Source organism: Capra hircus, chromosome 15, assembly GCF_001704415.2.
Source record: "Capra hircus breed San Clemente chromosome 15, ASM170441v1, whole genome shotgun sequence".
Taxonomy (NCBI): domain Eukaryota; kingdom Metazoa; phylum Chordata; class Mammalia; order Artiodactyla; family Bovidae; genus Capra; species Capra hircus.
In genome coordinates, this window is record NC_030822.1 from 65,256,583 (window position 1) to 65,279,250 (window position 22,668).

Consider the following 22,668-nt stretch of genomic DNA (forward strand, 5'->3'; position numbering starts at 1 on the left):
TTTATATTAATCTCTCTCAATCCCCTACTTCTCTCTTGCTCTTCCCTCATCCCTCTCCCTACAGGTAACTACTAGTATGTTCTCTATATCTGAATATGTTTCTCTTATGTTCTACTTACTAGTTGGTTTTATTTTTTAATGTTCCATATATAAGAGATATCATGCAGTATGGTATTCACTTATTTCAGTTAGCGTAACACCCTCCAAGTTGCAAATAGCAAAATTCTGTTCATTTTTATGGCTGAGTAGTATTCCATTGTGTATATACACCACATCCTTTTTTACCCACTCATCTGTTGATGGACACTTTGGTTGCTTCCATATATTGGCAACTGTAAATAATCTGCTATGATATTGAGTGCATATATCTTTACAAATTATTGCTTTCATATCTTTTGGGAACATACTCTGGAGTGGAATTGCTGGGTCATATGGTAGTAATATTTTTAGTTTTTAAAGAATGCTACATATTGTTTTCCACAGTGGCTATAGCAATTTATTTTTCCATCAACTGTAGACAAGATTTACCTTTTCTCCACACTCATGCCAGCATTTACTGTTTGTAAACTTTTTGATAATGGCCATTCTGACCAGTTTGAGGTGATACCTCATTGTATTTTTGATTTATATTTCATGAATAACTAGCAATGTTGAACATCTTTTCATGTGTTTTTTGGCCATCTGTATGTCTTCTCTGGAGAAATGTTTATTTAGCTCATCTGCCCATTTTTGATTGGGCTATTTGTTTGTTTTTTTATTGAGCTGCATGAGCTGTTTGTAGATTTTGGAGATTAATCCCTTGTTGTCACTTCATTTGCAAATATTTTCTCCCATTTGGTGGGCTGTCTTCAATTCATTTATGGTTACCTTTGTTGTCCAAATGTTTTTGAATTTAATTAGGTCCCATTTGCTTAGTTTTTATTTTCAGTATTCTACGTGGTGGATAAAAAAGACCTTGCTGCAATTTATGCCAAGGGATGCTTTGCCTATGTTTTCGTCTAAGAGTTTTATAGTATCTGGCCTTAACTTAGGATTTTAATCCATTTAGAGTTTATTTTCATATACGGTGTTAGAGAATGTTCTACTTGCATTCTTTTGCATGCAGTTGTCCAGTTTTCCCAGCACCACTTATTAAAGAGACAATATTATCTCCAGCATATATTTTCACCTCTTTCAGTTTAGTTCAGTTCAGTCACTCAGTTGTGTCTGACTCCCCGCAACCCCATGAACTACTGCAGCATGCCAGGCCTCCCTGTACATCACCAACTCCCAGAGTTTACCCAAACTCATCTCCATTGAGTCAGTGATGCTATCCAACCATCCCATCCTCTGTTGTCCCCTTCTCTTCCCTGCCTTCAACGTCTTCTTAGTCAGAGATTAATTGACCATAGGTGTGTGCATTTATTTCTGGGCTTTCCATCCTGCTCCACTGATTTGTTTTTTCTGACAGCACCACACTGTTTTGATGACTGTAGCTTTGTAGTATAGTCTGAATCCATTTTTCTCTCTTAAGATTCCACCATCTTGTCTCTTGCCCCTCTCAATAGTACAATTTTTATTCTTTAATTTGTTAATATGGTATATCACATTGATTGATTTATGGCTACTTGCATCCCTGAGATAAATCCCACTTGAGTATGGTAAATGATCCTTTTAGTGTATTGTTGGATTCAATCTGCTAATTTCTTAAGCTTTTTGAAACTATGTTCATCAGTGATACTGGCTTTAATTTTCTTTTTGTGTGATATCTTTGTCTGGTTTTGGTATCATGGTGAGTTAATCAAATGAATCAGAAGAATTTCTTCCTCTGCAATTTTTTGGAGCAGTTTAAGAAGGATAGATATTAAGTCTTCTCTAAATGTCTGGTAGAACTTTTGAAGCCATCTGGTGGCTACACTTTTGTTTGTTGGGAGTTTTGCCAGTATTTTAATACACAGCAATTTCTGTAAATATTTTATGCATGAAAAAAAATGTTATGTGTCAACTTAAGATTGCGGTTGCTTCTGAGAAGAGGGAGGGTTTTAGGATTGGGGAGTGAGATAATGGCCTCCAATCTTTTAAATATTTTATTTGTTAAAAAGCAAAATAAATGGTAAATGTGTTCATTTTGAGTGGTGGGACTGTATACTGTTCTTTGTACTTTTGTGTCTTTTAAAAGTATGGAGCTTAAGGTAACTCATGAATGTGGCTTCATGAAGCAGTTTTTCAATGTAGACAGAACAGTCTTCTATTGGAAGATGCCATCTAGGACTTTCAGAAATGAAGAGGAGAAGTTATTGCCTGACTTCAAAATTTCAAAAGACAGGCTGACTCTCTTGTTAAGGGCCAATGCAGCTGGTGACCTTAAAGTTAATGCTCATGTATCATTCAGAAAATCCTAGGGTCCTTATGAATTCGGCTAGATCTACTATTCCTGTGCTCTACAAGTGGGACAACAAAGCCTGGATGATAGCACATCTCCTTACAACACGGTTTACTGACTCTTTTAAGTCCACTGTTGGGAACTTTTGCTAGAAAAAAGGATTCCTTTAAATATATTACTACTCAATACACCTGGTCACCCACGAGCACTGATGGAGATATACAATGAGATCTATACTGTTCTCATGCTTGCTAACACAACATCCATCCTGTAGCCCATGGGTCAAGGAGGCACTCCAACTTTTAAGTCTTAATATCTAAGAAATATGTTAGTAACACTATAGCCGCCATAGATGCTGATTCCTCTAATGGATCTGGGCAAAGTCAATTGAAAATTTTTTGGAAAGGATTCACCATTCCAGATGTTACTAAGAACATTCACGATGAACAGGGTTTTGGAAGAATTTGATTCCAACTTTCATGGATGACTTTGAGGGGCTGAAGATTCCAGTGGAAGAAGTAACTGCAAATATGGTGGGAACAGTAAGAGAACTAGAATTAGAAGTGGAGTCTGAGGCTATGACTGAATTGCTGCAATCTCATAAAACTTGACCAGGTGAGAAGTTGCAAAGAAAGTGGTTTCTTGGGAAGGAATCAACTCCTGGTGAAGATGCTGCGAAGATTATTGAAATGACAACAATGGATTTAGATTATTACATAAACTTAGTTGATAAAGAAGAAGCAGGGTTGGAGAGATTGACTTCAATTTTGAAAGAAGTTCTTCTGTGGGTAAAATGCCATCAAACACTACCGAGAAATTGTTCATGAGAGAGTCAATTGATTCACCAAACTTTGCTGTTGTCTTAAGAAATTGATACCGTCATCTTTAGTAACCACCACCGTGATCAGTTGGCAGCCATCAACATCAAGGTAAGACAGTCCACCAGAAAAAAGATTATGACTTACAGAAGGCTCAGATGATAGCCAGCATTTTTAGCAATAAATATATTAATGATTAGGCATGTACATTTTTTAGACATAATGCCATTGTACACTTAATAGACTACAGTATAGTTTAAACATAATGTGTATATGTACTGGCAAACCAAAAAATTCTTACAATTCACTTAATTGCATTGGTTTAGAAACAGGCCCGCAAAATCTCTGAGGTATGCCTGTAGTGACTTCCTGAGTACACTATGGAAAGAGGAGAAGTAAGTAAGTTTACAATTGAGAAAGCAGACAAATATTAACTTGGGTGGATGATAAAGATTAATATTACAGTGATAATTCATGTTGACAGTATATACCCTTGATATAATGTAATGAAATCGTACTTTAAGAAATGCAGCCCAAAACCACAAATTTGCTGGACCCACAAGGGAGATGGTCATCCCTTCTCTCAGGTGCTGGTCTGCTCAGTCCAGAGTGACATACTGACCTTGTCTGGCTACCTTCAAGGAATCCTAAGAGTTTTGGTCCAGCTTCTAGATGTCCAGATTCAGACAAAAGGATACATGACGTAGGACTTTCTCCATGGACTTGTGACTTGTGGTCAATACCCTGTGGAGTTAGGATGCAGAAGTTGTGGGGGTTGAACAGCTGAGATCTGTGAGCTATGTACAAAGCTTCGGCTAGGTACTTAAAATATGTGTTTGGAATAGGGTTGGGCTTAGGAAGGCCTTGATGTCTCTGAATGTGAGACTCAGTGTTTGGGATGCTGGGTGAATAGGAAACTACAAAGATATAAAATCGAGGCAGTGTGATTGTCAGAAAGTATGTCATAGTATTGAAGATGAGGTCTGTGAATATATGAAAGTTGTTAACCAGTGATGTTTATCTTTGACAAAACTGATAAAACTTTGCACTTTCTTGGAGCATCAGTATATTTCAGATTTGGAGGGACAAAAATTAAATCCTTTAAAAAAAGAAAAATAACAGCAATTTACCTCTGTGGTTTTCCTCCTTTAAACCCAGATTAATCATGATAAAAACATCAGACAAATACTTAATGAGGGATATACCAGGAAATAACCAGTATTGCTCAAAACTCTCAAGATCAAAAACAAGGAAAGTCTGAGGAGCTGTCTCAGTCAAGAGATGCCTATGGAGTTATGATTATTAAATACAATGTGGTATCAAGGATCAGATCCTAGGACAGAAAAAGGACATTAAGTTAAAACTAGGGAAATCTGAATAAGCAGAGATTTTAGTGAACAGGGATCAGAATCTGTCCATTAGTTGTGACAAATGTAACATATTAATATAAGATTTTAAAAAATTAGAGTATGATTGCTTCACAATGTTGTTTTAGTTTCTTTGTTTTATACAACAAAGTGAATCAGCTATGTGCACACATACATCCCCTCCCCCTTGTACTGCCCCCATCTCACCCCTCTAGGTCATCAGAGTGCACCAAACTGAGCTCCCTGTGCTCTACAGCAGCCTCCCCCGCTATCTGTTTACACAGGGAGTGTATGTCTGTCAGTGCTACTCCTCCCAATTTGTTCCACCCTCCCGTTTCCACACCTCCATTCTCTACATCTGCGTCTCTATTCCTGCCTTGCAAATAGGTTCATCTCTACCCTTTTTCCTAGATTTCACACATATATGTTAACATATGATATTATATGATATTTATCTTTTTCTGACTTACTTTAGTCTGTATGACAGACTCTAGATCCATTCACCTCACTAAAAATGGCCCAGATTTGTTCCTTTTTGTGGCTGAGTAATGGCTCAGCTGGGAAAGAATCTGCCTGCCAATGAAGAAGATGCAAGAGATGTGGGTTAGATCCCTGGGTCAGGAAGATCCTCTGGAGAAGGAAATGGCAACCTGCTCTGGAATTCTTGCCTGAAAAATTCCATGGGCAAAGGAGCATGGCAGCCTACAGTCCATGGGGTCACAAAGAGTTGGACACAATTGAGCACATATGCACACACACACACACACACACACACAATTAACAACAGAGGAAACTGGGCACAAGTACAAGGAAACTCTATAGTATCTTTGTAATGCTTCTCTGAATCTAAAGCTATTTTAAAAAATTATTACAATATGTTACTGCCTGCTGCTGCTAAGTCACTTCAGTCATGTCCGACTCTGTGCTACCCCATAGACAGCAGCCCACCAGGCTTTGCCGCCCCTGGGATTCTCCAGGCAAGAACACTGGAGTGGGTTGCCATTTCCTTCTCCAATGCATGAAAGTGAAAAGTCAAAGTGAAGTCGCTCAGTCGTGTCCGACTCTTAGCGACCACATGGACTGCAGCCTACCAGGCTCCTCTGTCCATGGGATTTTTTAGGCATGAGTACTAGAGTGGGGTGCCATTGCCTTCTCTATGTTAGTGCCTACTATGCTCTAAACACAGAGTTAGGCACTAAGGATACAGGGTGAACAAGAGGTATGAATTCCATCTTCCAGACCCAACAGTCTTAAGGAAGAGAGAAGATGGTGTATCAATACAAAAACAAATTGGTACTTAACCACAATATTATAAGTAAAAATGGGTGCTGTGACAGTGAATGTAAGAGCTGCTTACCTTAGATATAGGGTTCGGGGGTTCCCCCAAATAGCACATGCAAAATCCTAGAAGCAAGAATATATTATACACAATGTATGGAGGGGAAAACATTCAATATGACCTAGTGTAGTGCTCAATGAGCAGAAAAGGCAATGGCAACCCACTCCAGGACTCTTGCCTGGAGAGTCCCATGGACAGAAGAGCCTGGTAGGCTGCAGTCTATGAGGTCGCAGAGAGTCAGACACGACTGAGCAACTTCACTTTCACTTTTCACTTCCATGCATTGGGGAAGGAAATGGCAAGCCACTCCAGTGTTCTTGCCTGGAGAATTCCAGGGAAGGCGAAGCCTGGTGGGCTGCCATCTATGGGGTTGCACAGAGTCGGACACGACTGAAGCGACTTAGCAGCAGCAGCAGTGCTCAATGAGAACAGGTAAAAACTGAGATGGCAAAATATGGATGGTCAAGAAAGGATCAGGTCATTGAAAACTTTATGTAATATTAAAGACCTCTGAAACTTATCCTATGAGCAGTGAAGAACTACTGAAAGTTATAGACTGGAATGTGTCATGATCAGAGTTGTAGTCTTAAAGATGTAAACTCACTGTAGTATGGAGAATAGATTGTGGTGAAATATAAGTAGGTGCATCATTTTTAAGGTTGTTACAATCATCTAGGCAAACATAATAATGGTAGGATAAGGCAAAAGACAGAGACAAATTGTGATGGATCTGAGAGATATTTAGAAGGTAAAATCAATAGAACTTTTGTTAACTGACTGATTGAGTGTTCTTGCCTGGAGAATCCCAGGGACGGTGGAGCCTGGTGGGCTGCCGTCTATGGGGTTGCACAGAGTCAGACATGACTGAAGGGACTTAGCAGCAGCAGTGAAGGAAAAGGAGGAGTCAAACATTATGCCCATGTTTATGGCTAGCAACTAGGTAGACAGTGGAATTTTCCAGTAAGACACTGAATTTTGGAAAAGAAGATTTGGATGTCTGGGTGTATCTGGGGATATTAGGTTCATTTTGAATTTTCAGGCTCAAGAAGGATTGTAGATATACATGTCAGGAGAGAAAGGTCAGGAGAGAAATCTTAGTTGTATACAAAGATTTGGGTTTCCTCAGCATGTAAATGGTAATTAAAACTACAGCCCAAAGGAAATGATAAATAAATAGCATATGCAACATTTGTGTTCCTAACAATACTTTTTGTTATCAGGATAATATTAAACTAGGATTGTCATAGGACTAAGGCAATAAAGTAATGGAGTACATTTCAGAAAGATTTTTATAAAAATTTGGGGTTCAGGATGGGCAACACGTGTACACCCATGGCGGATTCATGTTGATGTATGGCAAAACCAATACAATATTGTAAAGTAATTAGCCTCCAATTAAAATAAATAAATTTAAATTAAAAATTATACTTAATGGTTTAATTTCAGTTAGCTAGAAAACTGGGTTACCTAAAAAAAAAAAAACTCATTCATAACGATGCAGGATAAATGAAGTATCATAATACTTCAGCTTCATGACCTGTACATAGTGGTTCCTGAGTCTTTCTATTAAAACAAAACAAAAACTTCTTGAATATTTGTGTGCCAGTACTATTCTGGGTAACATGTGCATGTGTGCTAAATTGTGTTGCTTCAGTTGTGTCCAATGTAACACAATGGACTGTAATCCACCAAGTTCCTCTGTCCAATGACCTTCCCGGGCAAGAATACTGGAGTGGGTTGCCATGCCCTCCTCCAAGGATTGAACCTGAATCTCCTGCAGCTGCTGAACTGCAGGTGGATTCTTTACCACTGAGCCACAGGGGAAGCCCTTTCTGGGTAAGGCAACTTAGCTTTATATTACAAAGGATCCTTACTATTTAAGGGAAATTTGTCAAATATGGCAAAGAATATGCATGGTGGTTAAGAGCACAAGTTTTGGAGACAGAATTCATGTCTGAGTTTCACCAATAGCCAAACGGCTTTAGACAAGTTGCTTAATCACTCTGGGGTTCAGTTAAATGGGGAGAGAAATCACAACTACCTTTAGAAGGGTTGCTCTAAGAAGTGAATCAACTGAAGCATAGCATTGTTAAATGTAATATGTAATCAATGAGTTGCTACTCATTTCTAGTATTATTATTAATGTTGTGTCATTCTTATTATATCCTCCCCTGTAGTAAAAGCTCATTTTGTCAAGAATCACTTAGGAGACTGTTTAGATAAATTCTGGCAGGTTGTGACCTGAACTGGCACACCAAAGATGGTGATAAAGAGAAGCAAACAGTGGGAGAAAGAGAGGGTGGGATGATTCGGGAGAATAGCACTGAAACATGTATAATATCATATAAGAAATGAATCACCAGTCCAGGTTCAATGAAGGATACAGGATGCTTGGGGCTGGTGCACTGGGATGACCCAGAGGGATGGTACAGGGAGGGAGGTGGGAGGGGGGGTCCAGGATGGGGAACACGTGTACATCCATGGTGGATTCATGTTGATGTATGGCAAAACCAATACAATATTGTAAAGTAAAAATAATAATAATAATAAAATGTTTTAAAAAGAAGTAAAAAATAATTCAAAGGTAGAATCAAACTGACTTGCTGGTTGTGTAGGACAAGTGATGGGAAGGAAGATAGTAATTAGTCTTAATTATTTGTTCTCCAAACAGGAAACAAAAATAGCAATTAGTTCTAATTATCTGCCCCTAACGAGGAAACACCAAAAATGGCTTTGGGTGGTAGACGAAAGCATTTTGCAAATGGTATTTAAGTCCCTGCTCACTGGGTGCTTATTAAATAACTTCTCTAAATCTTTCCTATAGAAAGCAAAAAGAATTACTTTGTTTTTTAAATCTAGCTTTGTTTTAAAGGAGGCATACCTGTTAATATACTAATTACTGTTAACTAGAAAATCTATATAAAAGACAGGAACAAATCATAATTGGTATGCAATGTACCATACTCTGAGACACTGCTGGTGAGAAAAGCCCTTTGGATTGTTTTTCCATAAGTGGCACTGAGTTAATCTACTCCTTTGTAGCCAAAACAGCATTTCTGAAGTGGCTGGGCATGGCCTAAGTGCAGAGAAAATTTGAATTTACTTTTTGTTTGCACAGCACTCTAGCAAAATAGTAGCCTTGATAGACTTCTCAAGTATTTTACATGCCAGCCTGCTGACTTTAACTTGATGAAGCTTCAGTTCAGTTCAGTTGCTCAGTCGTGTCCGACTCTTTGCGACCCCATGAACTGCAGCATGCCAGGCCTCCCTGTCCATCACCAGCTCCCAGAGTCCACCCAAACCCATGTCCATTGAGTCGGTGATGCCATCCAACCATCTCATCCTGTGTCGTCCCCTTCTCCTCCTGCCCTCAATCTTTCCCAGCATCAGAGTCTTTTCAAATGAGTCAGCTCTTCGCATGAGGTGGCCAAAGTGCTGGAGTTTCAGCTTCAACATCAGTCCTTCCAATGAACACCCAGGACTGATCTCCTTTAGGATGGACTGGTTGGATCTCCTTGCAGTCCAAGGGACTCTCAAGAGTCTTTTCCAACACCACAGTTCAAAAACATCAATTCTTTGGTGCTCAGCTTTCTTTATAGTCCAACTCTCACATCCATACATGACCACTGGAAAAACCATAGCCTTGACGAGACGGACCTTTGTTGCCAAAGTAATGTCTCTGCTTTTTAATATGCTGTCTAGGTTGGTCATAACTTTCCTTACAAGGAGTAAGCATCTTTTAATTTCATGGCTACAATCACCATCTGCAGTATGATGAAACATAAAACATATTCTCTGACACAAATATTTTTATTCAGGTTAAACCAGGTTGTTGTATAGTCACTAAGTCATGTCTAACTCTTTGTGACCCCATGGACTGTAGCCCACCAGGCTCCTCTGTCCATGGGATTCTCTAGGCAAGAATACTGAAGCGGGTTGCCATTTCCTTCTCCAGGTAAATCAGGTTAATTAAGTCTATAATATGTTATAGGGTGATCACATATGATTAACTCATGTCCTTCTTAGCCTCAAAAACAGCCTCTCAACTCTATACTGCATAGTCTCTCTGAGCTCTGACTCCCTTCCCCTGTCATAGTTATCACAGTCATTCCATTCACATTCTCACCTATACACAGGGTTCAAGACTACTTCCTTATACTACAAAGATCACTCTGACCATAAACATCTCAGGAATGATAAACATTTATCTATACATAGACTGAGTGAGTATAGAAATGTTTGGTTGAAGGCAGAGCATGGTCTAATCCAAGCTCTATTTTCTTATCTTCATTTGGTATGATTTCATGTGATGCTACTGCTTGAAAGGTCTGCTTTTGGCTTCCATGTTTCCATGTTCTCCTGATTTTCTGTCTATCTCACACTCTTCCTCTGCCTGCCCTTTAAGTACAGGTGTTCCCCAATGTTCCTATTCTTCTGCTATACCTTTCCTAAGTGACCTTGTGTGGCCTCAAACAAATTCAATAAATGATTTATCCAAGGACAGACAGCCAATTGGTAGAAAGAGACCTCAGTTCTTAATTCTAGTCAATAAACATCACTGTGCACTTATTATGTTCACTAGAGACTCAAAATAAGTAAAACAGTCTGCCCAGAAGCAATGCAAAATCTAGCAGATCTCACATAAGGGATTTACTGCCCTTTCTGATGTCAATATAGAATCTCTGAGCTTTTTCACTCTCCTCTTTCACTTTTGTCAAGAGATTCTAGTTCCTCTTTGCTTTCTGCCACTAGGGTGGTATCAATTGCATGTCCTAAGTTATTGATATTTCTCCCAGCAATCTTGACTCCAGCTTGAGCTTCACCCAGCCTGGCATTTTGCATGATGTACTTTGCATAAAAGTTAAATAAGCAGAGTGACAATATATAGCCCTGACGTACTCCTTTGCCAATCTGGAACCAGTCTGTTGTTCCATGTCCAGTTCTCACTGTTGCTTCTTGACCTACATACAGATTTCGCAGGAGGCAGGTAAGGTCATATGGTAGTCCCATCTCTTCAAGAATTTTCCAGTTTGTTGTGATCCACACAGTCAAAGGCTTTGGCATAATCAATAAAGCAGAAGTAGATGCTTTTCTGGAATTTTCTTGCTTTCTCTATCACCCAACGGATGCTGGCAATTAGATCTCTGGTTCCTCTGCATTTTCTAAATCCAGCTTGAACATGTGGAAGTTCACGGTTCACATACTGTTGAATCCTGGCTTGGAGAATTTTGAGCATTACTTTGCTAGTGTGTGAGATGTGTGCAATTGTGTGGTAGTTTGAACATTCTTTGGCATTGCCTTTCTTTGGGATCGGAATGAAAACTGACCTTTTCCAGTCCTGTGGTCACTGCTGAGTTTTCCAAATTTGCTGGCATATTGAGTGCAGCACTTTCACAGCATCATCTTTTAGGATTTGAAATAGCTCAGCTGGAAATCCATCACCTCTACTAGTTTTGTCTGTAGTGATGCTTCCTAAGGCCCATTTGACTTCACATTTCAGGATGTCTGGCTTCAGGTGAGTGATAACACCATTGTGGTTATCTGGGTCATTAAGATCATTTTTGTATAGTTCTGTGTATTCTTGCCATCTAAACATGTTTATAGACTTCCATCTAAACATGACAAATAAAACACATGTAATCCAACACATAATCCAACTAATACCAACCTAGACAGCATATTAAAAAGCAGAGACATTACTCTGCCGACAAAGGTTCATGTAGTCAAAGCTATGGTTTTTCCAGTAGTCATGTATTGATGTGCGAGTTGGACTATAAAGCAAGCTGAGCACTGAAGAATTGATGTTTTTGAACTGTGGTGCTGGAGAAGACTCTTGAGAGTCCCCTGGACTGCAAGGAGGTCAAACCAGTCAGCCCTAAAGGAAATCAGTCCTGAATATTCATTGGAAGGACTGATGCTGAAGCTGAAACTCTAATACTGTGGCCACCTGATGTGAAGAGCTGACTTATCTGAAAAGACCCTGATGCTGGGAAAGATTGAAGGCAGGAGAAGGGAATGACAGAGGATGAGATGGTTGGATCACCGACTCAACGGACATGAGTTTGAGTAAGCTTCCCAAGTTAGTGATGGACAGGGAAGCCTGGCGTGCTGCAGTCCACGGGGTCACAAGGAGTCAGACACGACTGAGAGACTGAACTGAATCCAACTAACATAAAGAAACCAAAAAGCATAAATCCACAAGGCTAAGGGCAATAGGAGTACACATGAGATGTCAGCAGAATCTGGAAGCTGAAAGATAAGCAAATGGTAATTTACTTCACCTACCTGACTAAATCTACAGTGAGGGAAGTAACCCAAAGGCAATATAATTCAGAGTACAGAATCTCAGTCATGTTCAGGAGTTAGGGGTGCCAAACTCATCTAAAAATGGGAATGCAGAATGAATCAACACAATTTGATTGAAAGTTTTCATGAGGATAAGTTAGGGTCTAGATCTCCTCCCCACCTAAAGAGAATAGGCATAACCCTTCTCCATTCCATCAGAAGAGATTAACTCTTGAAGGGGATGAGCTAAATAGGTTCTGAGCTTCTAGAAACAAGAAATGAGGCTGAGCTCTATACTGAATATTAGGAAGTTAAATGAAAGTCTACATGATAAAGGTGAGATTTATCCAGCCTTCTTCTCCCATTCAGCTCCCAGAACAGTGGCAGGCAGATTACTAGTCCTCAGATTTACCCTTCAGAAAACCATCCAAACCAAGATACATGTGAAACTCTCTTAGGGAAAAACAGAGATAATGGGAGAACTGAGGAAAGAGAAAAGAATGTATATCAGGGAAAGATGTTAGGTATTAAAGTTAAATCTTCACTTCCATAGTAGAAAATCAGTAGATATGATATTTTTAAATATTGAGAAATAGCAATATTAGCATATTATTTAAAAGTAAGGTGGAATACAACAGAAGAATAAGCTAAAAGAATTAAAGTGAGTATACTTGAGAAACACCTGTGGAATGAAGAAGGACTGGGCAATAGGTCTATTTTACATTATAATACTGTATAATTATGTGATGTTTTAAATGATATGTATTACTTTGATTAAAGACAAAAGCTTTTTTTTTAAAAATGTGACATACATAGGGTGGTATTTCCAGCCTCCTGAGGTCCAATGGCCTTAAACCCTGTGAACCCACACTTTAAAAAAACAAAAAAGAGGAAACTAAGACTCAAGGAACTAGTCAGTTGCTTACATCAAGTAGATGGATTAAAAAAGACCAAGTTACTTTAGAATAGTACGCCACCAGATCACACACTGTAGGTTGTTTGTTGAATCTGACACAAATTAAAATGTATTGAAAATATTTAATGGGAAAGTAGAAGAGTTTGAGCTGACAAATGTTGACACAGTTCAAGTCATTTGATATAATAACTAGGAATCCTCCTCTTGGGGCCAAAAATAATAACAGAATAGATATGACATTTCTGAAGGTTGCTTTGGAAATGGCAAGAACAGCAGTATATTCTTTAAACAAATCTTCAACTAGAGAACATATTCAAAAGAAAGTTACAAAGTGGAAAATCAAGATAGATATTACTGCAGGATTATGATATGACCTACTAGCATCATATAAATGTCTTAAAAAGAAATCAGTGGACACTGAAGTATTCTTCATATGGTTTCCTTTTTAAAAACCTCCCCCAAAAGGTAGCTTAAAACCTAATTAAAATAAACATACAATTTATTTTAAAAGGTGCTACAAACTATAAATTTTATTTTGAGGAAAGTAGAAACAATATTTTGAGTATGTGTTTTAGAGATATACACTGAAATATTTACAAATGGTATGGTATGATGTCTTATATTTGCTCCAAAATAAAATTGGGTGGATAGACAGTAGGGGCTAAAAATCGAACAGCATCGATCATGAATTGATAATTGTTGAATACTAGGATCCATTATGTTATTTTGTTGACTTCTGTACAAATAGAAAAGTCATCAAAAATAAATGTGCAATCACAAACTGCGAATCAGGCATATTTTATAGTCAAACAAAGCTAAAATGATTAGCGCCTGAATTTGTTTATAACATAAATCTACTGTTCTTTAACAGCTTTGGGAGACTACTAGAACAATAAAATGGAATTTGGTGTTTAACTCATAACATTTCCATGATTGGCCTAATTATCTTTTTGTTTTGTATTTAAAAATGAATGCTTTTTATTTACTTTTTATTTTTTTAATATAAATTTATTTATTTTAATTGGAGGTTAATTACTTTACAATATTGTATTGGTTTTGCCATACATCAACATGAATCCACCACAGGTATACACATGTCCCCATCCTGAACCCCCCTCCCTCCTCCCTCCCTGTACCATTCCTCTGGGTCGTCTCAGTTTAGAAAGATGGTAATGACCTAATTATCTTAAGTTCTCTTTAAATCTACTCTAGAGCCCCCAGTATGCTGTTACGTATCATCATTTTTTAGTAATTACTTACAGAGCCTTTTTTCTTAATAGTAAAAATGTAGCAGTATATATTCAATGACATCTTAGATTTGGTGAAATATGTTAGATGGGTTGAGGAGAAAAAGGTGGCAATTAAAACATGACACACTTGTTTTCTAATTTTTCTAATTTCATAAATGTTAAGATGAAGAAAACAATTTGACTCTTAGAATTGATGAAACATGTATTTTCCCCCCAAAGCATGCTTTCTCACCCCAACCTTTCATCCCTACACTAAATCAATCTTGAGAGTCAGAAATTCAAAGAATATCTGCCTTTATCAAAGTCTGACAGTGGCATCCCTACCTTCTCCTACTTGTCCTCATAGCACTAATACCAGTTTTGCTTGCCTCTCCTACAAAATGCCAAGCAAGATGCCTTGTTACAGAAATACTCAGAAAATGAATCAATATTTCCTTTTGAGCCTTTCAGAGTACTTTGTACTCAGTAGGTCCCAGTGACTGACTAAGATGCCAATGTAAGTATGGACTTGTTTGCCTTGTACCAGTTAGGGTTTTTTATTATCACAAGGAATGGAAACTAGCTCTGCCTTAAGCAGAAAAGGAATTTGAAGGTAATCTGCAGAATCTCCAGAAGGGCTGGAGAACTGGGTTTAGAGGTTACGTAGACAAAAATAATGCTTAAAATGACAACATAGAGCCCAGTCTAATACAGACACCTTTACTTCCATTATATTGGCAGATTCATATATAAGTGCCTAAGAACTCAATGTAAAATGCATAATCAGATTTAGGAGGTGCTTTTAAGGTCATATGAGCCAACATCCTACCCAGGCTCACAAGAGTCAGGCATTCCCTTCCTTCATTTCCTGATAGATGGCCCAAAATGCATCACTTTCAGTACAGTGCATTCATAGTGTCTGTTTTTTATCTTTTCCATATGGACTCTATGAATGCAACCAAACAAAGTATTAATTTCTTCGGTACTGTTGGTTAATACTCAAGTGAACTAACTTTTACAACTCAAACTGTTGTTAAAGAAGGACTTCCACTCCCTGACCTTAGGCAACTAATTTTAGCAACTAAATGAAACCAACTCTTTCTGCACATAATTTTGTTTCAGCTCTTGCTCTGAGCTAAGGGATATTAAGTGTAACCCTGATTGTCATTCAAATTCACTAGTTCTGGGAGGTTTGCATTATCAACACACCTGATATATGTTATAGTCTATCTCTGTGTGTATGTGCTCAGTCACTCAGTTGCGTCTGACTCTTTGCAAACCCATGGACTGTAGCCTGCCAGGCTCCTCTGTCCATGGGATTTTCCCAGCAAGAATACTGGAGTGGCTTGCCATTTCCTCCTTCAGAGGATCTTCCTGACCCAGGGATTTAGCAGACATCTTTCCAGCATCTCCTGCATTGGCAGGGGAGTTCTTCACCATTGAGCCACCTGGGAAGCCCAAGTATATCTGAGTCTTTGATAAAATTGTAGAAATATCAAGGTCAAGGGAAGAGATCTGAAGCAGGCCAAAAGAAACAAGCTTCTATGTGGCTTTCACACTTCAAAACATTCTTTGGTTACAGCTGATGAATCCAGCTATTAGATCTCATCCCAGATCTCATTTTTTCATTTCATCTACAAAGATTACTCAAGAGTCTAGTTGACAGATGTATTCCAGAAGGTTGGTGCAGATGTAAAAATTTGATGAGTCTGGCTCTATTTTAAATATTCTAGGTTATCTACAATTTAAAGGCATAATAGAAGAAATACTTGATACAAAACATCAAAAACTATAATCCAATCTTTCTGTTTTATATCTTGATTTTCATGTACTAGTTCACATATTGGGCTACATACAGATCATCCATGAGACAGAATATGAAATCAAATTTCTATGCCAGATATATTAATGTAAGCTTTCAAAGTTTTAAGTTATGTATTTAGGTGGTCCTATGTTGGGTGAATATATATTTACAACTGTTATGATTAATGATGTGCATAATATGTATTAATTAAAATAGCTTTGATAAATGTTTACCATTTTAAAGAATATGTGATAAACCTTCTCAATTAAAAACAACTGTTTTAAGATTTTTGCTAATCTAAATGGATTCTAAGACCACAGAAAATCTGAAATTAAAATGTAACTGCTCTACTAGAATACAGAATCTTCAGAAAATCTGGCTTTCAAATACTGAAGGGTACAGCATCTTGATTCTTCTTCTGAAGCAAAAGGAAGAAATATACTTGTATAGTTAATTCATGCCAGAGACTGATTTACAGTTAAAATATTTATAATGTAATGTAAAAATAGGGAACAGAGTTTATGTTATCATTGATGACATTTCCTAAACCAAAAAGCAGCCATGGTACAAATAAGTTATGAGTTTTATCATGAATGAAAGCTTCTAAACATATGGCAGCTTTACGTATACGAGGGAAAAAAGGACTGAGAGTTATATCAGCTGAAATAAGACCTTATACCACACATTCTAATTAACAAAGTCCCAATCCCAATAATTAAAATGGAAACTGCATTTAAAAGTTATGTAAAGATTTTGAATATGTAGTCATTAGCTTATTTGAAGCAGATTTTAAGGGGGCTTAATGAGCTCTCCTTAAACATTTACCACAATCATCTCGATTTATATCAAAAAAAAGCAAAAGATCAAACATAGCAAATTCCGAATTATTCTGATGGCATCAAAAACATTACAGATTGTACACAGACAATATAGAAATTATTTAATTACATTGAGATTGAAGTTATTTATCCCTTAGAACACAGTTAATGTTTATTTTATAGACAAAGATGATTGGAGTTGACACAATATTCTCTTTTGAAATGTGTATATTTTTCATTTTTCAGCACAGAAACTGAAGTTAAATAAGACTTGCTCATGGTCAGCATAAATGAACTGGAGGGCTAAAAGTTCCTGGGATGCAAAAATATACTGTCTTCAGATTCTCTAAATTCAGACTATTTACTGAAGACTTAGAATGTGAACTGAGCACACAATTTCAGTTAAAGCTCTTTCTGGGTGACAGTTCTCATAAGCTGTCTTTAGAGATCACTGAAGTAAGGCTATCTTTAATAAGTCATATCACTTTAATAAGTGAAACCCTGCTGAAAATAGAAACTGTAGTCTAATTGCTTTGAGATTTTGGCAACTTCAATATGTCTTTGATCATTCTTTTTCTCATGTACTATCAGAATTATAAGGCAGGATATGTTTGCCAGACACTACAAAGAGGAACAATATAAATACTTGAAATAGAGTGTTTTCTGTTCTATTTTTAAGGAATAATCATTTGATAAGAAAAACCTGAATTAACTGCTTCACTATGCATTTTAGCATAGAGTAATTTTGTGATTTAAAAAACTTACTGTAATTTAAAGTTTATATTTTATATGCTGATTTACTGTAATATAAAGTAGAAATTTAACCATACCTATGGATACTCAGGGCTTCCCTGGTAGCTCAGCTAGTAAAGCATCCGCCTGCAATGCAGGAGACCCCGGTTAGATTCCTGGGTCAGGAAGATCCCCTGAAGAAGGGGCAGACTATCCACTCTAGCATTCCTGGGTCTGGTGGCTCAGATGGTAAAGAATCTGCTTGCAATGCAGGAGACCTGGGTTTGATCCCTGGCCTGGGAAGATCCCCTGGAGGAGGGCATGGCAACCCACTCCAGCATTCTTACCTGGAGAATCCCCATGGACAGAGGAGTCTGGCAGGCTGCAGTCCATGGGGTCCCAAATTGTTGGACACGACTGAGCTACCAAGCACAGCACAGCACTGCATGGATATTCAATCATATGAAGCTTTTCTGAAGATGGTCCCTAGAGATAACTATATCTGTTGACAGACGTGCAATCTAGAATGGCACTCTATCATCATTTGCTTGAGACTGGCAAACAGGAACCTTCAGAAAAAGGAGATTTTCTGTTCTCTACTTGGACCATAGTGGTTTGATTTCAACTTCCCTGGAAAATTCCTATAATGATCAATAGTGAAAGGTACCCACTGGGTCTTCAAAGACACAAATATAAGCAGTGTGTTTTTGGAATTAATTACACTTGAAATATTCTGAGTAGGTATTCTCTAGTACTATAAGCATATAGACATTTTCATATAGTTCTATTTCTGTAAAATCTACATTTTTTTCCATTATCAGAATCTGCTTCCTTAAAAGATAGCTGGACTAAATCAGAAAATGATTGCAATTTAGTATCTTTTCCTATTTGAAGCAATAGACTTGCGAAAGCCAAAACATCTGCTTATTTCAGGAATTTGCACGAAAGCAACCAAATATTGATCAGTATCACAAATATCAAATTTAAATATCATCTTTTACATAAAAATAACAAAACTTTAAAATGCTATACACCAGATTTGTTTGATGATGATTTTTTTTTAACCTGAGGAAACCAGGAAGTTAGCAGAACTGTGAAGAAGCCCTTTAAGTATTAGTCAAAAGGCAAATGAACTATTTTTTTTAATGCAGTGAGATGCAATCACCCAAGTACCGTTTACCAATCCTTGGACTTGTCCCTTTTCAGCTCCCTTTTCCATTCCCATCACCGACTATGTAATGTCATTTAGCGTTCTCTTTTCATTTTCCTCGTTCTCAGCAGGCTTCTTTGTCCTCTGACTGAGGCGTCAACCTCTAGCTCCACTCCATTAGGTATAAAGGCATGAATTTCTTTATTCCTTGCCTCCCAGGGTAAGATCTCTCTCATTCAAGGTCAGACCTGTCAAACTGCTCATCATTTTTGACTAGAGCTGCTAAGCAGAATTCAGTGGCTTTCCTAGGCTCCTTGAGTGGACCCTGGAAGTCTCATATCTTATGATACAGAGCTCTTTCTCTACCTCCACTTCCCTTTCTCATCTTTGTTATCTTTTGGCACCTCTCACTAAATCTAGCAAGCAGAGATGTGTTGAACGATTTAAAAGTATTCAATCGTTCACTTTTTAAAAGTATTAAAAAAATTTTTTAATTGGAATATAATTGCTTTACAATGTTGTGTTAGTTTCTGCTGTACAACAAGGTGAATCAGAATGTGTATGCATCTCACTTTGAAGCATGAGTTATTTTCAACAGCCCTGAACCATAACTGGACTTGTCCCAGATTGTCTGTACAAAAGCGTATGATTTCTGCTCCACTTTCATTTTTCAAAACACATGACCCCAAAAAGAGGACCGAAACATTTCCAGTGAGTATAGAGTTGCCAGATAAAATACAGGCAGCTCAGTCAAAACTGAATTTCAAATGAACAACAAATAAAACAATTTTTAGTATAAGCATACCTCAAATTGTGGACGGGATATACTTGTACTAAAAACAATTATTCATTGTTTATCTGAAATTCAAATTTAACTCATGAGCAGCTTATATTTTTATTTGCTAAATCTGAAAGCTTTACCAGTGACTCTTTAAAAATTCTCACAGGACTCAAAGAATGCTTCTTTAGAGCACCTGGAGGCTTGTATCTGAGCTCTGCAAACTTCTCAACTGGCCATATTTTATGTCTGTTAATGATACTGGGTTACTTTCTGAGCAAGTCAGTAACATACTTTAGGAAATGCTGTTTCTTATACAATATTTTTACTTATTTTATTAATTTCATTGAATTCCCTTCTAATACCATCTATCAATAATTTCAGGACAGAGAATATTGTAATGTTGCCCCAGATTTCTTTGAAAGCTGATATTGAGTCATTATCAATATTTCTGAATTAAGTCCTTACATTTATGTATTAGTAACAAAAATTTTTTTGAAATTTTAATTTTGAAAACACAGTATGAGAAATATATGTCTTTCATTCGGGGATTCCTTTTCTTCATCAAGCACAGTGAGACATACTGTCCTCACTAACAGGCTGGGGAGAAGCAGCCTGGGAGGCGGAGGTGGAGCCTGTGATGTAACTGCAGTGGGTCTTTGCTAGAAAAGTCTTCTCTAAATGAAAAATATCTGTACACCGAATTGTTCAGCTTCAATGTGCATGGTCTTACAAGAGAAGAGACTTGTCTCTTTCAGCATAATGTAAATCTTAGAGGCTTGAAATCTTGGTCAACAGAGGAATTCCTCACAAGTTGTTTAGAGATATACCAAGAGTCTCACTAAGGGAGGAAAAAGCAGGTTTCTTCAGCAAAGGAGTACCACTGTAGAGCATTAATGGTGTGTGTGTTATAGTGGAAGTTATAACCCAAAGTGTAAGGAAAGATGCCCTACAGCTTGTTCCAATCCTGAAAGTTTCCTACATTACTGTGTTCTTTCATTATTCTTGACAGTGATTATGAAAAAGACCTTCATTTCTTATTCCCATGGAAGAATTTAGGAGAGATAAACGCCTCCCAGTTGTAGAAGGATACAAATTTTGCCTTCCTCAAAATTTCAACTAGATCTCAGATTCAACTTCTAGGGAGAGAATGACTAATTCTGTATAACTACTTGGTGTTTTAAGATGATAATGAATTAAGACGTTTATTCCAACATAAGCATATTACCTGCTTTCCACCATATTGGAAGCTCCGGTTTGTCAAGCTCCAGGCTCAACACGCACACTGCAGAGATGCAGAACAACGCTTGGATATCTGCCCAAGACTGGTCTCTCCGAACGACAGACTCAAATTTACGGTACCAATCTAAAGCTCACCGGGGGGTTGGCAGTATCTTTTTCCTAGTTGGTATAGGAAAGGGATGAGATCTGGCAAACTGAGGCACGGGGCTTCTACCTGCCTGTGCAGAGCATAAAGGCTGACAAACATATTCATTAAACTTGATCTGAGGCAACCGAGCCTACGAGGTCGTTCCTGAAATATTTATAAGGTGTGTTACCAGACTCGCCACTTGGAGGTCGGGAGGAAACACGGTGAATAGGAGCACCCACACTTGGGGGGCGGGGACGGGGGCGAAAGGCACTCACAATGGCACAGCTCACCACCACACTTAACTGTTTTGCTTTTAATAGCTCTGTCAGCCGTCGCTCCCCAGTCGCCTGTTCAATTCTACCTGCCTAGGAAAGAGATGTTCTCATAAGTGAGGGGTTTCCTGGTAGTAGGAGGCACCGCGCGTCAGCTCCTAAGACAGGTCCCCGGGTTCCGGGCGCTGGTGACCCTCCAGCTCTGCGGCTTGCCAACCCGAAGTCCTGCACTGCCCCTGGGGCCTCAGGCAGTGGGGCAAGGGGCCCCGAGATCCCGACGGGCCACTCGCCCGGCCCGGCCGCGCTTGTCTCCGCTCCTATTTTGGTCTCTGCAGACCATGTCTCCTCAAAAGCCTTCGGCGTTCCGTCAATAGGTGATTAGCGCCCCGGCCAAGATGTAAACAGCCTCTCCTGCCTACCTGCATCCCCCGGGTGCTAATTTGGGGTGGCAAGATGTGGGGACAGATGATGGTCCTCAATGAACACGAAGCCCCTGCACCGAGGTACTATGCACTTTTCATTCCAACACCCTCTGCCCACACCCGCAGCATTCCTGCTGTGCCCCACACGCTGCACAGCTCGCGCGATGCCTCGCGTCCTCGCCGCCGCCTCGTTCCTCTTCAAGGGCATTCGCGCCTCTCCTCTCCGCTCGCGGTGGGTAGCCCCAGGACGCCGCTACTCACGTGAACTCGGCAGCCGCAGAAGCTCAGCAGGTCCCGGCGAGCGGCAGTCGGGTCTCCATCTCTGTTCTCCCAAGCGCTCCGGCTGCGCGCTCCGCCCGGCGCTGGACGAGGTCGGTCCCAGCGCGGAGCCTGGACCAGGGCGGCCGCGGCTGCCGCACTAGCTGCGGACGCGGGCGGAGCGGGGGCAGGGCCGGAATTTGGGTCGCTAGGAGCTAAGCAAGCTGGAATGGGCCCCGGGCGGCGGGCGGCGAGCAGGCAACCGAGAGCAGCCCCGGGTAGGGCGTGCGGAGGTTTCCCTGGAAGCACAACCCGGGAGGCCACTGAGCATGCCCAGTCGCGGGGGAGGGAGCGCGGGCGTCTGGAGCGGAAGGGTTAAATCTGCAGACCTGGCTGCTTGGGCAGAAAGCAAGGAGTACAGGCTGGAAGATGGTGAACCTCAGGAGGCTTGTCTATGGGGTTCCTAAAGAATCCTGGAATCAGAAGGCAAGGTGTATTCCTCGCTCCCTTCTCAGAGAATTGTTCAGAGCGCCAAGTTTGTTTTTTAGCTCAGCTTATTTTACCAAGTGAGATCTCTCCAGTCCAGACATTCACACCTCACCTGCTTTCCGAGCCTGGGGTCTTCACCTGCAGGGATGCCTCAGCAGTACCCTCCTTTCCCGATTACTAGACCAGTCCGGTCAAGTTAAACAGCCAGTTCTTTAGTTCGGTTTGTAATTGAGGTCGCGTCAATCCTCTCGGGTTAC

General features: G+C 39.3%; 1 protein-coding gene across 3 annotated transcripts in view; it reads right to left on the bottom strand.

Annotated features, from left to right (window-relative positions):
- ELMOD1 (ELMO domain containing 1) overlaps window positions 1-22,233 on the bottom strand; it is an 87,503-nt gene extending 65,270 nt beyond the window's left edge. For 2 of the 3 annotated variants that reach the window (XM_018059846.1, XM_018059844.1), the window contains exon 1: window positions 21,926-22,233. The gene's annotated coding sequence lies outside the window, so the exon portion shown is untranslated. Of the gene's footprint in view, window positions 1-3,802; window positions 3,925-21,925 lie in introns of all 3 variants that reach the window. The other variant, XM_018059845.1, reaches the window with a different exon arrangement.